The 13,700-nt window shown below is 47.4% G+C and overlaps 1 long non-coding RNA gene across 1 annotated transcript; it reads left to right on the top strand.

Annotated features, from left to right (window-relative positions):
• Positions 1–2,215: 2,215 nt before the first annotated feature.
• Positions 2,216–5,096, top strand: LOC308535879. Its single transcript, XR_013997312.1, has 3 exons — positions 2,216–2,272; positions 3,068–3,262; positions 5,023–5,096. It is a non-coding gene; the product is annotated as an uncharacterized lncRNA (long non-coding RNA).
• Positions 5,097–13,700: the final 8,604 nt, after the last annotated feature.

The raw sequence follows: 13,700 nt of genomic DNA, 5'->3' as shown, positions 1-13,700 counted from the left end.
CCTGGTCTCTCCCCACAGCCCACGAGAGGGGTCAGGCGGGACTGGGAACTGGTGAGCAGGCTGAACTGCTGACCTCTTGGCCTTCCTGCCCCCCAACCCGAGGCTCCGATGGACCAGCGATGGTGAACAGGGGATCGGGGTGGGTGGCGGGAGGACCAGGCTGACTGTCAGGCCTTTGGGATCACCAGCTCATCCCAGGCTGCTTGGAGGCTCAGGCCTGGGGGAAAGAAGGAGCCAGCAAATTCATCTCCATGCGCGTGCCTTCCTTACCTCTTGTTATGTCCTTCATTTTCAGGTCTATTTTGTCAGACACAGGTATTGCTACCCCAGCTTTATTTTTCCTTTCCATTTGCCTGGCAGATATTTTCCATTCCTTCACTTTCAGTCTGTGGGACTCCCTTGTTCTGAGGAGGGTCTCTTGTATACAGCGTGTATATGGGTCATGGATTGTCTCACCAGCTGTTTAACTCGCCAATTCCGAGTGGATGTTATTCGACTTAGCTGTCCCTTCTGTCTGCTCCGTGAGAAGGCGCAGGACACGTCCACCTATTTGGCCGCCATTTGAAAACCAGCATTCTGTTCTCAATGTCAGTATCTGTGCCAGTTACTTATTGCTGCTTAATAAACCACCTCCAAACCTCGTGTCTTAACGCAGCACTTACCGTGTGCACAAATCTGCAGTGAGGCCAGCTCATTTCATTTCCACTTGCCACCAGCTGGGAAGACTTGAAGCTGGGAAGTGGAATCATCTACAGCAGCGCTTCTCAACCTTCCTAATGCCGGGACCCTTTAATACAGTTCCTCATGTTGTGGTGACCCCCAATCATAAAAGTATTTTCATTGCTATTTCATGACTGTAATTTTGCTACTGTTTTGAATCGTAATATAAATATCTGATATGCAGGATGTATTTTCATTGTTACAAATTGAACATAAAGCATAGTGATTAATCACAAAAGCAATATGTAATTATATATGTGCTTTCTAATGGTCTGAGGCAACCCTTGTGAAAGGGTCGTTCGACCCCCAAAGGGGTCACGACCCGCAGGTTGGCGATCCACAGGTTGAGAACTGCTTATCTAAAGGCTTGTTTGTTCACGGGCTGGTCAGGTGCAGTGGGCTTTTGGCTGGGACGCTCCCTGGGGCAGTCTCAGCTGGACACCGGTATGAGGCCTGACCATGTGGCCGGGGCTGCTTTGTTATTCACAACGTGGTGGCTGGGTTCCCAGAGTGAGCTTCCCTGGGGAGAGAGTCAGAGGGCACCAGACACAGCCATCACCATTATCACTGACCTGCCAGCAAGTGTGTTGTTGATGGTGATGATGTTGTTTTGTTTACTATGTTCCCTTATTTTGTGGGAAGTAACAAAGAATTTCAAGACAGCATTATTGAGTTAAGCCTCCCACGCCCACTTTTTTGGTTCTAAAAAAAATGTAGAGTTTATGGAGCTAAACTTTAACAGTAAGAGTTTTAATTTCTCCGTAATCCAGGGAATCATTTCTTCTTGGAATGCAATTCTAATTAGCACCAAATGTTTTTGGTTCAGTAAAAGACCTATGGCATTAGAATCCATATTTGTAAGAGTCATGAATTAGTCTCATTTTGAAAGTCTTATCTTGGGAAGCATTTGATGACAGTTCTGAAAACCACAATATGATATCTCTAAAACTTTTTTAAAGATTGTGAAGAGGTAAGATGGGGGAAGAGGTAAGAGACTTTCTACTAAGGGCCAACGGGTAGTCATTTTGTGGAGGAAAGACATGAAACAGTCATAGAAAAAGGAGCATAAAGTCAAGTGCAGATGTTGTGGGGCAAAGGCGGCACCAGTAAATGTATTTTTGTGACTCCTGGTCATTTTAACTTTGGTTTTGATTCTGAGTAATTAAGGTTCCACCATACAGATAACATGCTATTGCCATTGAATTCATTTCAAAATGTCATACTGGTGAACACACCTTCATAACCAAACTAGATCCTTTTCTTCATGCAGAATGATGATCTTATTGGAAAACTGCAACCGTCATCTTCAAACTGTATATGTCTGGATGAAGAAAAGACAGCTCAAGAGGAGTTATGGAGGGAAGCACTTCTAAAGGAATGTAAAGAACTAGAGGCTGAGATAGAGCAGAGGAAACAAATGGTAAAAATGCTGAGAAGATATCAGGACAAGCATATGGCGGAAGACTTTGAAGTAGAAAAGCATACACCGAATCTTGATGAATTGGTAAAGGATATAACAGACAACATGACACAACTCGACTTATTTTTACAGGTTAATTTATTGATTTAATGTGCTATAAATCACTTCACTGCAAATTATGTTTCTGATAAATACAGGGGTTTTGCCTTTCCTTTACTTCCTTTAATGGCAATTTATTTTACAGATTTCTGGAAAGAAGGTGGCATTTGTTTTCCCTTTTTAGTATTTCAGTTTCCATCATTATTATCACTGAATTGATCTTTCTGAATGATTCTTAGCGGAGAATCATTTTATTTTTAAGACCAGTTGATGTTAAACAAGACTATTTGAAAGAAAAGGGGGCCCTGACCGGTTTGGCTCAGTGGATAGATTGTTGCCCTGTGGGCTGAACGGTCCCGGGATCGATTCCGGCCAAGAGCATGTACCTTGGTTGCGGGCACATCCCCAGTCGTGGGTATGCAAGAGGCAGCTGATCAACGTTTCTCTCTCATCAATGTTTCTAACTCTCTATCCCCTTCCCTTCCTCTCTGTGAAAAATCAATAAAACATTTTTTTTAAAAAAAGGAAGGGGAATGTGATTTAAAAATTGTTCCATACTCTTGAGTTAAGTTATATCCTTCTACTTTAAAATTTTTAAACTGATTCTATTATTCCTTGATTTATCAGTTTACACGAGTACTAATAGAAGAATGATTAACCTTATAACTCAGATTTAATTCAGTGGACATTGATGATAAATATTTTAAATGTCAGCTTTTTTTCACACTTAAAACTGACCTCTGAGTTGTTGACTCAAAACTAAAGAAGGCAATTGTAACTGTTCATGTTATACTTACTTTAAAAATGTATCCTTTTTGTTTGCTTTAGACACAAAGAGCATCTCAAGAAATCTCAGAGCCGTTAACATGTACTCGTAATGCTTCACATAGAAGTCATCTGGAACTCAGAACTCCGCTTTTGCAAACTTCTCAAGATGATAGCAGAAAGAGAATCAGAAAAACACATGTGACTCTACCAAGAAGTATTGGAACGCAGCAAATGATTGGAAAGGAAACAAACTTTGTAAGTCAAATGCAGAATCAGAGAAAATAAATTTAACTCAGTAATTAGCCTCTAAACTTAAAACATAATTACTATTGTGCCAGGTTCATGAGATTAGTGGGGCTTGAAAGCTAACTAAATAGTATAACTTTGGCAAATGAACTTACCATTCAGATGTTCTTCCAGGACAGTTGCATCTCTCCTCCTTTTTTGGTTTTACATGCCTTTAATTTTTTCCCCTTAATATTTTCATACAGTTAACCTGATCTACCAGTCGTTAAGCTGAATGTCTTGAAGCTCTAAAATTTAGCAATCCTATATAATAAAAGGCTAATATACAAATGGACCAAAAGGTGGAACGACTGGTCGCTATGATGCGTACTGACCAGCAGGGGGCACAAGCTCAATGCAGAAGCTGACCCCTGGTGGTCATTACGCACCCACAGGGGGAGCACTGCTCAGCCAGAAGCTGGGCTCATAGCTGGCGAGTGCAGCGGCAGTGGCAGGAGCCTCTCCCACCTCCACAGCAATGCTAAGGATGTCCAACTGACAGCTTAGGCCAGAGATGGCGAACCTTTTGAGCTCAGCGCGTCAGCATTTTGAAAAACCCTAACTCTGGTGTCATGTCACATATAGAAATTTTTTTATATTTGGAACCATAGTAAAACAAAGATTTATATTTTTGATATGTATTCTATATATTTAAATGCCATTTAACAAAGAAAAATCAAACAAACAAAAGGAGTTCGCATGTCACCTCTGACACGCATGTCATAGGTTCGCCATCACTGGCTTAGGCCATCTGTCGGACATCCCCCGAGGGCTTCCAGACTACAAGAGGGCACAGGCCCAGCTGAGGGACCCCCACTCCGAGTGCATGAATTCCGTGCACCGGGCCTCTAGGACTATTATAAAATCGCTTGTCAGAATTCCCCTAAATAGAAACATTTAAGATAACAACTTAAACACAATGGGTTAAGTTACTCCAACACAATCAGGTGCTTGGTAAATTTACTTTCTTGATTGTGACCTTTGCTATTATCACTAGAGGGCGCCATTAGACAAACTGTCCTTTATAGTTTTCTACTCTATATAAAGACATACATGTTAAATAGGGAAAGATTAACGTAGGGGTGAGGGGCAGTAAATTGACAAAGTGGCTAAAAATAATGTGATCTGCAGGAGGAGGGTGTGGGGAAGACAGAAAGGGCAGATCCCACCTCTAACGCCTTGGTAACAATGGTATAAGCAATGGCCTCTGGAGCTGTTTTCGGTCATTTGATCACCAGCCAGGCTATCTTGTTCTCCTTAGAGGTTGTTGCTCTAAATTATGCCTCAGTGTCAAATGATTAACATCTCCAAGGTAATGAGTGTATTGTACAAGGGTGGTGAAGGCAAATGCTTGGCAATGTCTTTGAGGGATTTTTAAAAAAATCTCTAAAGTGGCTACTAAGTATGTCCAAGGGCATCTTCAAGGATCTTGTAAGTACCGCCCTTCCAGAGGCAGCAAGTATTACCCGATAAGCCATCTGCATCGCTGACAGCCTCCTGACTTTGGATTCCTTAGCTGGGACCCCCTCTCCCTACTCCCTAGAAACATAAGTACGTTTCAGAACAGTTTAGAACCTATACTTGAAATCGAGTAGCTCTGCTCTGACACATTTTCATTGTTAAAATGCAATTTAATGAGAAATTCCAATTATTATTGTGGCTATTTAAAAAATGCAAGTCATTGAGGGAAAAATAAAATACTAAGCATCTGCTGTTTACCATCCTCACAGGGCTCAGAAGCAGCCAGCAGAGGGCAGCACCGAAGTGCTCCTTCTGGCAGGAACAGCAGAGCAGATGACTGAGCGCTGCTAACATGAGGCCGGTCCTGGAGACACCTGGTGGTGGGAATCCTGAGGACAGCTTTGCAGGCAATAGGAAACTTGGTGTTCCTCCTCTGAGGATCTTTCTTTATGCACCAAATAAACTTGTAATACTAAACTGTTAATATTTGTCTTTAAGTGAAAATTTTTTGCCATCTTCTTACATAGAGAACATTCTTAATTGCTACTTTCCTTAAGCATTTTTATTTCAGTTTTTGTAAAATGTCTTACTGAGCAGTTGTACATTTTCTAAATAGTGAAATGAAGGAAATATTTGAATTTTTATTTTATATATTTGCATTTTTAAGTGCAGTTCACTTATGTCTACATCTTCCCAGCCCTTGAATGACTGATGACTAAGATGGAAATGTCAGGCCATCTTGACATAGCAACTAGCTTTTGTTGCGTATCAGTTATTAATATATCCATTCATTATCTCATTCATTGAGCTTTTTAGTTCCATAATTCGTTTGGTTCATTTTTCAGTTTTCATCTCTTTGGTAAGGTCCTTCTTTTGTTCATTAATTTTATTCCTGAGCTCATTGAACTGCCTTCTTGTATCTCATTGAGTGTCTCCATGACTGCTGTTTTGATTTCTCTCGCCCTTATATCACAATCGCCCATTATTTTGAGTTCCATTCTGGAGAATATAGTCATTGTCTTCCTGTGTAATTGTTACCTTGGTGGTCCATGCTGCTTGATGGGTTGTTCCTCTGCTGGCACTTTTGAAGTGGTGAGCACTTTTCTTATTTAGGAACATTTTCCTTTCCACAATTCAGCAGGTTGATAATTAGAGGTCTTTCTTTAGCTGTCCAGTAGGTGGCCGGATAGCACAGTTTTTGTTTTCTCTTACCTGTACTACTTAAGCTTGGGGAGGGGCACTTCTCCTCACTTGCTCAGTAAAGCATTGGCACAAGGTTGCCACTGAATTAATTAGATGGAGTCAGAGCCTAATCATTCACCAAGTCCTGATTCTGGTTGTGCCATGGGGATTGTTTCCATCTCTCCTGGGCTGGACAGGATTCTGATTTCCCAAGTACATTTAGCCAATGTAGAGTCATTTGTTGTTCTTCAATTCATTTATTTGCTGTTTTGTGTTGTTTTCTTCTTCTCCTGGTGACCTGGGGATAACCATTTAGCCACTGGGCGCAAAAAGAACAAAGGGAAGAACACAGACAAGTGTCCATTGGCCCGCCCGGCTGTGTTGAAATGCTGTCAGTCCTCATCTTCCTTGAACATCCCACCCCCTTCAAAATAGGTTCTCCCTTTTCCCGGTACTGGAGATTCCCTTCCTTTTACCAGTTCCTCCACCAAATACCCTCCCTCATTTATGAAAAACCCAAAAAAAGAAAACACAAAAAATGAATCAGAGCCTTCAAACTACCAGCACGCCTTCTGAAGACAACGGCCTCCTCTCCTGTCGGCCTGCGGTGCCCGAGCGGCTGTAGAAGGAGGAACGGGTTCCCGTGCTGCTTCCATTTGTTCTGTTAGTGACAACGCTGTGCCAGCCCTAAGGGTCACACCCCATATGCGAAACTCCTGTCTGAACCTCCAGCCACAGGTATCTTTTGAACAAATCCACTTTGGCCTGGGGATGCTCACAGTGCAATGACAAACCGCCTTCCCAGAGGCAGACACTCTGTGAGCATGCCCCTTAGGACACGTGTCACCTACTTCACCTCCATTAAAGCATGTGTGTGCATATGCATGTGCATGTGCATGTGCAGGTGAGCAGATACACACATGCACGCACTGGCTCATGGCTGGGCCCTTGTGGTCTGGCAACTCGACTCCCTCTCCCAGAAGCCTAGTGGTCCCAGGAGAAGCCCAGACCCGCCAAACCACAAAGACCTGGAGGCCCTGGGTGGACCCTGGAGTCAGGCTCACTCTTAACCCAGAGCCTTTCCAGGCCTGGGCCCCACGTCCTTCAGGCCAGGGCGGTCTTCCAGGCAGGTGGCCTCAGGCTTTGCTTCTCTCCAGCTGGCTCCTGGGGCCCGTTTTCTATAAACACTGAGTCTGCCCGGCCTGGGTGATGGGGCAGTGAAAGCCCTGCCCGCTCCCTCCCAGCAAGTGTCCACAGTGTGCAGGGGGGAACATGTGCAAGAGGCAGTGCAGCCTGATTTGCAAAGTGGCTGCAGTGCCCCAGCGTCCCCCATTGAGGATGACACTTTGATTTATTATTTCTGAGTGACTTCCAAGGGTAAGAACCAAATGTAACATATTACATACATGTGTTCACACTTGTGAATTATATGTGCTTTGAGTGTCCCCCAAATATATATACTACAGGGTGTCCCCCCAAATGTAAACACACTTTAACAGCTGATAACTCAATTTTCACTCCATTTCAGGGTTAACAGATTTGACGTAATGGGTGAAGCCAGACTAAACTTTGAACAAAGATGTATCCCCTGGACTTTCTTTTGGGGACACATAAAGGATGAGGTGTCTGGCACAGAAAGGGCCACAGTCCAGGCATCGAAGCTGCTGTTGACAGAAGATGTGAACAGACAGAACGCAGTGATTCTTGGTGTTTGCGATTCCGTTGCTTCCTCAGCAGCAGCGCCTGGACCAGAACTAAGGCAAGCGAAGGCAGTGCAAACAACAAGAATCGTTCCTTCGGTTTGGTGTTTGTACGTATCTCTTTCCATAGCTGCCCTGGATTCCTCAACTTTATCTTTTATGTATCCCCGTAAAAAGCCTAGTGGAGAAATTTTCTTCATTCAAAGCTTAGTTTGGCTTCACCCATTTTTTCCAATCAGTTAAACTTGAAAAGGGGTGAAAATTCAGTGAGTTGTCAGCTGTTAATCTGTGTGCACATTTTTTTGGAACTCTACTTTCTGTTCCATTGGGAGTCATTCTCTTCCACCGGAGTCTTACCTGTGTGTACATTGAAGGCGGGGCGCCCTATATTTATGTTCAAAAGGCAGTCATTCTGTCCTTCAGGAGTTGATTTATTATTTCTTTTCACTGTGTGCACATTTTTTGGACCACCCCATGTTTACATCCCATAGGGAGTCATTCATTTTATCAGGAGTCTGATCTCTGTACACCATTCTTGTGGACACTCCATGTTTATATTCCAAAGGGAGTCATTCATATTCATTGGGAGTCTGATCTCTGTATACCTTTCTTGGGGGACACTCTATGAATGTTCTATAGGGAGTCATGTGTTTGCATTGGGAGTCTCATCTGCTGCTGTGTGTATTTGGCCGGGTTCGTGACCCATATTTTTTCCTCTTGCTTACTAAAGGTGCTCATTGTGGGATGTACTAAACCTGGTGATTTGGGTTCTATAAGGATTTTCTCCATTTGAGCTCAAGTACTGAGAAAGAAATGTTAACATGGTCCATTTTCTGAGTGCTTTGAATTTTGTATTAAGTAGCCATTGATTCTGGAACACAAGGACGGAATTGTAATAAAATGAGATGTTGTAGAATTGAGTCCTAGTTTTCCTCACCGCTCGTCACTGGCAGCACTGTTGGGGCGTTGGGTCTCTGGGCTCCCTGCTCAGCCCCCCAGTTTTCTGAGCCCCTGGAATCTACCAGCTCCCTTTGCCAGGAGGAGAGCATGGGAAAGCGAGGTTTCCTGCTTACCCTGCAACAGCGTTTATCTTATGCTCCTATTAGTTGAATCCCATTTTTATAGGAGATTTATATCACAACAGGAGGTCAGCTTAAAAGGATCCATTGTATTTTTCCAAGGCCATTCAAAGAGGAATGTCAGGATAAGGAGGGAGGGAGGAAGGCAGGTAGAGATCCCCTCCAGACCTAATCTAATGGTGTTCTGTCCAACTGCCGTCTGCATGTCCCCTTCCTTCCTCACCAAACCTCTCCTGTCAGTTGCCTCCTGTCACTTCCTTCCCCATTTTTTCCTGAGGTCCTGCAGCTGTGGGAGCTGCCCACTCAGCCTAGCTGCCCTCCCCAATGCTTTGAGCCAAACTGAGCAGCGCCACCTGCAGGCCTCCTCCCGTGCCCCTTTGGCTGTTGCAGGCTCTGACACTGGCCAGTCACCCCTTGGAGCTCTCAGCCTCTGTCCCATGATTCTCTCTCCCCTGGGACAGGGCTCACACTCCCCAGTCGCTCTGCCACTCACTCATTCCTTCCATGAACACTCATTGACTGCTTCCACCATGGAGGTACCTCCCTCAAGGCCCCCTCTGCAGGGTTGACCTCCTGCTCCCCTAGGTCTGAAGCTCTACTCCTAAGCTTCAAGCCTGAGGTCGGCTGCCTTAGCTCCCCTGTCCAGGCTACAGGCTTCGTCCACTCTCCCTGGCTCCTCTGGGCTCCCTAATTATTCAAGCAAACCAGCAGTCAATCACAGAAGCCAAAAGCCTGTGGTGCAGGCTGGACCCCACCTCTCTCCATATCCCTCATTTGATAGGTCCCCTGAACCTGAGAATGTCTATCAAATCTGCCCACTCCATCTTAGATGACTGTTCTCATCCCAGGTCCCATACACACCCCATTCCCTGGATCTTGGCAGGGGCTTATCAGCTGGTCTGCCTGTGTCCCTGAACATTTCAGCCCCATGCAACATCTTGGCATTCACCCTGGGTGACCTTCCTTTTTGAACCTTCCCTCCCTCAGCCTCCACACTAGCTACTTCCATCCCTTCGTGGTCTAGCTTCTCCATGGGTCACCTCAGAATGCACCCAACACTCTACCACCCTCCAGCTCAAGCTCATACCCATCTGCCACTTTCATTGCAATCTTCCCAGTAGGCTCCAGACACCTCAAGCCCCAGCCTCTCCTGGGAACCTCCAGATCTGTTGCCAGCTTTGATGTCCCAAAGACACCTCCAACTCAAAATGCTCAGCACATGGTTCACCACCCTCCCCCCACCAAAGCCTCTTTGTTCATCCTCTCATCACCTCTGTCCCCCATCCAGACCTGTGCTGTGCCAGCATGGCCATGGGTGAACCTGAAAGGGTGGGGGGTGGCAATGGTGAAGGATTTAAGAAGAAAGACAAGAGAATAAAGCTGGGGCTAGGTGGGACGCTACCCTCTGAATAGAGAGATAGTGCCATGGCCTGCAAGCCGAGTCTACTTTTACAGCCAGACTCCATGAAACAAAGTAAGGGCATGGTCAAGATGTTCACAATATTCTCCCAGGTTTCTAATCTACTCAATTACATGCACCTGAACTCTATGAAGCACCTCCCACAGCCTACCTCACTGAGCGACACGGACCACAGGTTCGGACCATAAGGTCAAACTTATAACTATAGCCTTTGGCTATAATTGTGCCGGGACTTGCATGTGGCTTTCCCATGACAGGATCGTGTCCTCTTATTAGTCTGAAGCTTGAACCTGTCCAAACAAAGTAGCCGCTCTCCACACAGACCATGTGGGGTATCCCCCTCTCTCTTTACCGTGTGGTATCCATCACTCCCTCAGCTGCTTCCAACTCTAATGTTTTATTCAAATACCCAGCCACACCCAGGTGGTGGGTCCCTGGGCAGTACCATGTGGTCCCCTTGCTGAGAGGGCATCCCAAACCATACCCCACTGAGCTCCAGAGATGCACCTCTACACTGGCCTGAGATCTCTGTGATCTGGGGAGTGGGAAATATCCACGTGACAGCTCTGGGCTGAGGTCTGCCTGCAGAGACAGGGGGATCACCTATGGGACAAGGGGCACTCCTCCTGGGGAGAACAGCAAAGTGCGAAAATTAGAAAAGTTTGGAAAAAGCTTGGGAAGCATACAGCCAAGTGTTTATCAACCAACCAGAGGAAGGGGACGGAATATGTTTATCTGTATGCATACACACACACACACACACACACACACACACACACATACATGTATGCACACAGCTCATTGATTCCCTTAGAAAGTTCTCATTGATTTTGCCAAACAGTTGTATTTATAGCCAACCTATGCTTGCCCTCAACTAACAGATGAGTGTGGTTCCAACGTGAATGTTGGATGATGTTTTCTTTTATGCTGGCAAGTAAAACAAGCTGAAGGTGTCTATGAGAACCTCACTCAATCAGGTAGTCCTTTTCTGAATGGCAGCCTCAATTTCTTATAGTGTACTTGTATAGCACCCTGGCCCTACCACTAGCCCTTTTGCACACCCATCGGCCCCTGTGTCATTCATGGGATGTTTTATATGTGCAACCAGCCCTTTCACGAGGTCCAGAGAAACAGAACTTACTGTCCACCAACTGCCCTGAATGCCTGGGGAGGGTGCTGACTTTCATTCACTGAGCAGCTACTGTGGGTCAGACTCCTTCTAAGCACTCTGTGGGAACAAATGGATTTACTTCACGTAGTTCCTGTTAAATGTGGTGACAAAAAGGGTGACTGACTCCTTCTTCCCAATTATCACCAGGAAATGATTGAATGAGAGACAGGCATGCTGTCCAGGGTGTAAGACAGAAGGGAGAGCCTGTAGAGACTTGGGCGGGGGTAGTGAGGGTGCTGAGTATATGCAACACTGGAGGAGGTGGGACAGATGGAAGACGAACATTGTCATGTCTGCTCTTGAGTCTCCCTCGCACAGCCCTGCACACCTGGTCTCAGGCCCTCTGGGCAGATATCAGCCCTGGTCCACTTGTCAAGGCACAGGATGGTAGGTGCCCAGGGAGGCAGTGAGGAGCCAGTGCCCCAGGCACACCCCCTCCTCCTCCTCACCCCCAGCCTGGAGGCTGCAGCTGGGAGTCCCTTCCTCCACTGTGCCTTCTCTGCAGGAGCTTAGGAGACAGTGATCTGGGCAGGTGGGCAGGGACCAGAGCTCTCCACACTGCCTCTGAAACACTCACCCCCAGAAATCAGGGTGAGGACATGGTTGGTCCTTCTGGAGCTGCAAGGGAAAACCTCTCCCAGGTTCTGGTGGTGCCAGCTATCCCTGGTTCCTTGGCTTAGAGACCCATCCTCCCCACCCATCTCTGTGTCCAAGTCACATGACCTTCTCTCTGTGAGTGAGTCTAATTTCCCTCTTACAAGGACACCTGTCACTGCAGTGAGGGCCCAGCCATCCAAGACCCAAGGCCTCCTCTGAGCTTGATGACAACTGCAAAGGCCCCATTCCCAAATAAGGCCACGGTCGCTGTGTCCCGTCTGCATGGATGTGGGGACCCTGCAGCACACACCTCAGGACAGGTATCACAGGGCACATGGAGACATCGAGGCCCGGGGTTGAGTGGAAACAGCAGTCTCAGAACAGCAAGCTGAGTAGAAATTTCCTGTAAATACTGGTAAATGCACGCCCAGGCCCAAGGGCACATTTTCCTACAGGCATGAGGCCTCTGTACCAGGACCTGCAGGGCTTTCCTGTGTGAAGTGAGAGCCCATCTCTGCACTCACCTACTCAGAGCAGAGTTCGGACAGTGGACACATTGCAGCCTCCCGCCACCAGGGGGCGACGCGTCGCCTGTCGCAGTGCTCTGCCCTCCAGCACCACCCGGAAGTCCCGCCTCTGCGGGGAGTCAGCAAGGTGTGTCCAGTAGACAGCGGAGTCCGGGGGTGCAGGACTGTTAGGCTGTGTGGCTGCTGGCAGCGCTGGCCGGAAGCCTCCAGCGGGGACGTGGGTCTGGGGGCGGCGGGCGGGGCCCTGAGGCGGCTGCCCTGCGGGGAGGAGGGCATGCAGGCGTCCTCAGAGGGCAGCCCTGGTGGAGGTGTGCTCCCTGCAGGGAGTCAGACAGCTTCTGCAGCAAAGATGGGCAGTGGGGGCTGCGGGGCGCTGGCTGAGGACCCCCCACTCTGCGTGGACCAGCTGCTTGGGAGCCGCCTTCTGAAGTCGGGGTTTGGGTTCTGAGAAAGACTCCTCCGCACGGGCCAGGCCCGCCCTCCCGCAGAGGGTGATGGAGCCCGCGCTGCCTGTGCCCTGTGTGGCCCCAGCTCAGGGCGCTGTCCCAGGGCTTTCCTGGGCCCAAGTCCTCCTGTGACGGACCGGGATCCTCCTCAGCCCAAGGGTCTGGGCTCAGACAGAATGTCACCGAGTTGGAATAAACGCCATAGACCTGACCCCCTGCAGCAGGTCAGGCGTCCACTGGACGTGGGCACAGGAGGTCATTGGTCCACTTCGCACATCGACTTCTCTCCTGGCCTGAAGGACACCAGGAAGGACTGGTGCAGGGGCCTCGGCATGGTGCCTGGGAGCATGGCGTCCCCTGAAACCTGTGCCAGAGGGATGAGCTCTCCGGATGGGCGGCCATGAAGCTCCGGTTCTGTGGGGACAGGAGCGTCCTCGGGGGACCCAGAGTGTGTCACCAGCCCAGGGGACGGTCCCTGCGCTGCTCTTGAGTCTTTTATCAATCAAACATCAGGTCTCCGCAGAGTGTGTGCAAGCCCCATCAGAGCTCATGTAAGTGCTTAATAACGTCGGCAACGTGAATGGTATTGCTCGTTTTAAACGCTCTACCAGATTGTAGTTTATATTGGAGACACCAAATAAATTCACAATTTGAGAAACATTGATGTAATTAATTAATTCCAATCGTGTGTTGAAAACATTCAACATAAGTAGTTTATACATAAACTAGACGCCCAGTGCACGAAGTTCATGCACTGGTAGGGTCCCTAGCAGCTGCCTGCTGGTAGCTGGATACTCCCTCCATTCCCCCAGCCAGCCCCGCCCC

Source organism: Myotis nattereri, assembly GCF_964212035.1.
Source record: "Myotis nattereri genome assembly, chromosome: 21".
NCBI lineage: Eukaryota > Metazoa > Chordata > Mammalia > Chiroptera > Vespertilionidae > Myotis > Myotis nattereri.
The sequence above is the reverse complement of the archived record's forward strand: the minus strand, read 5'-3'. Positions and strand labels throughout refer to the sequence as shown.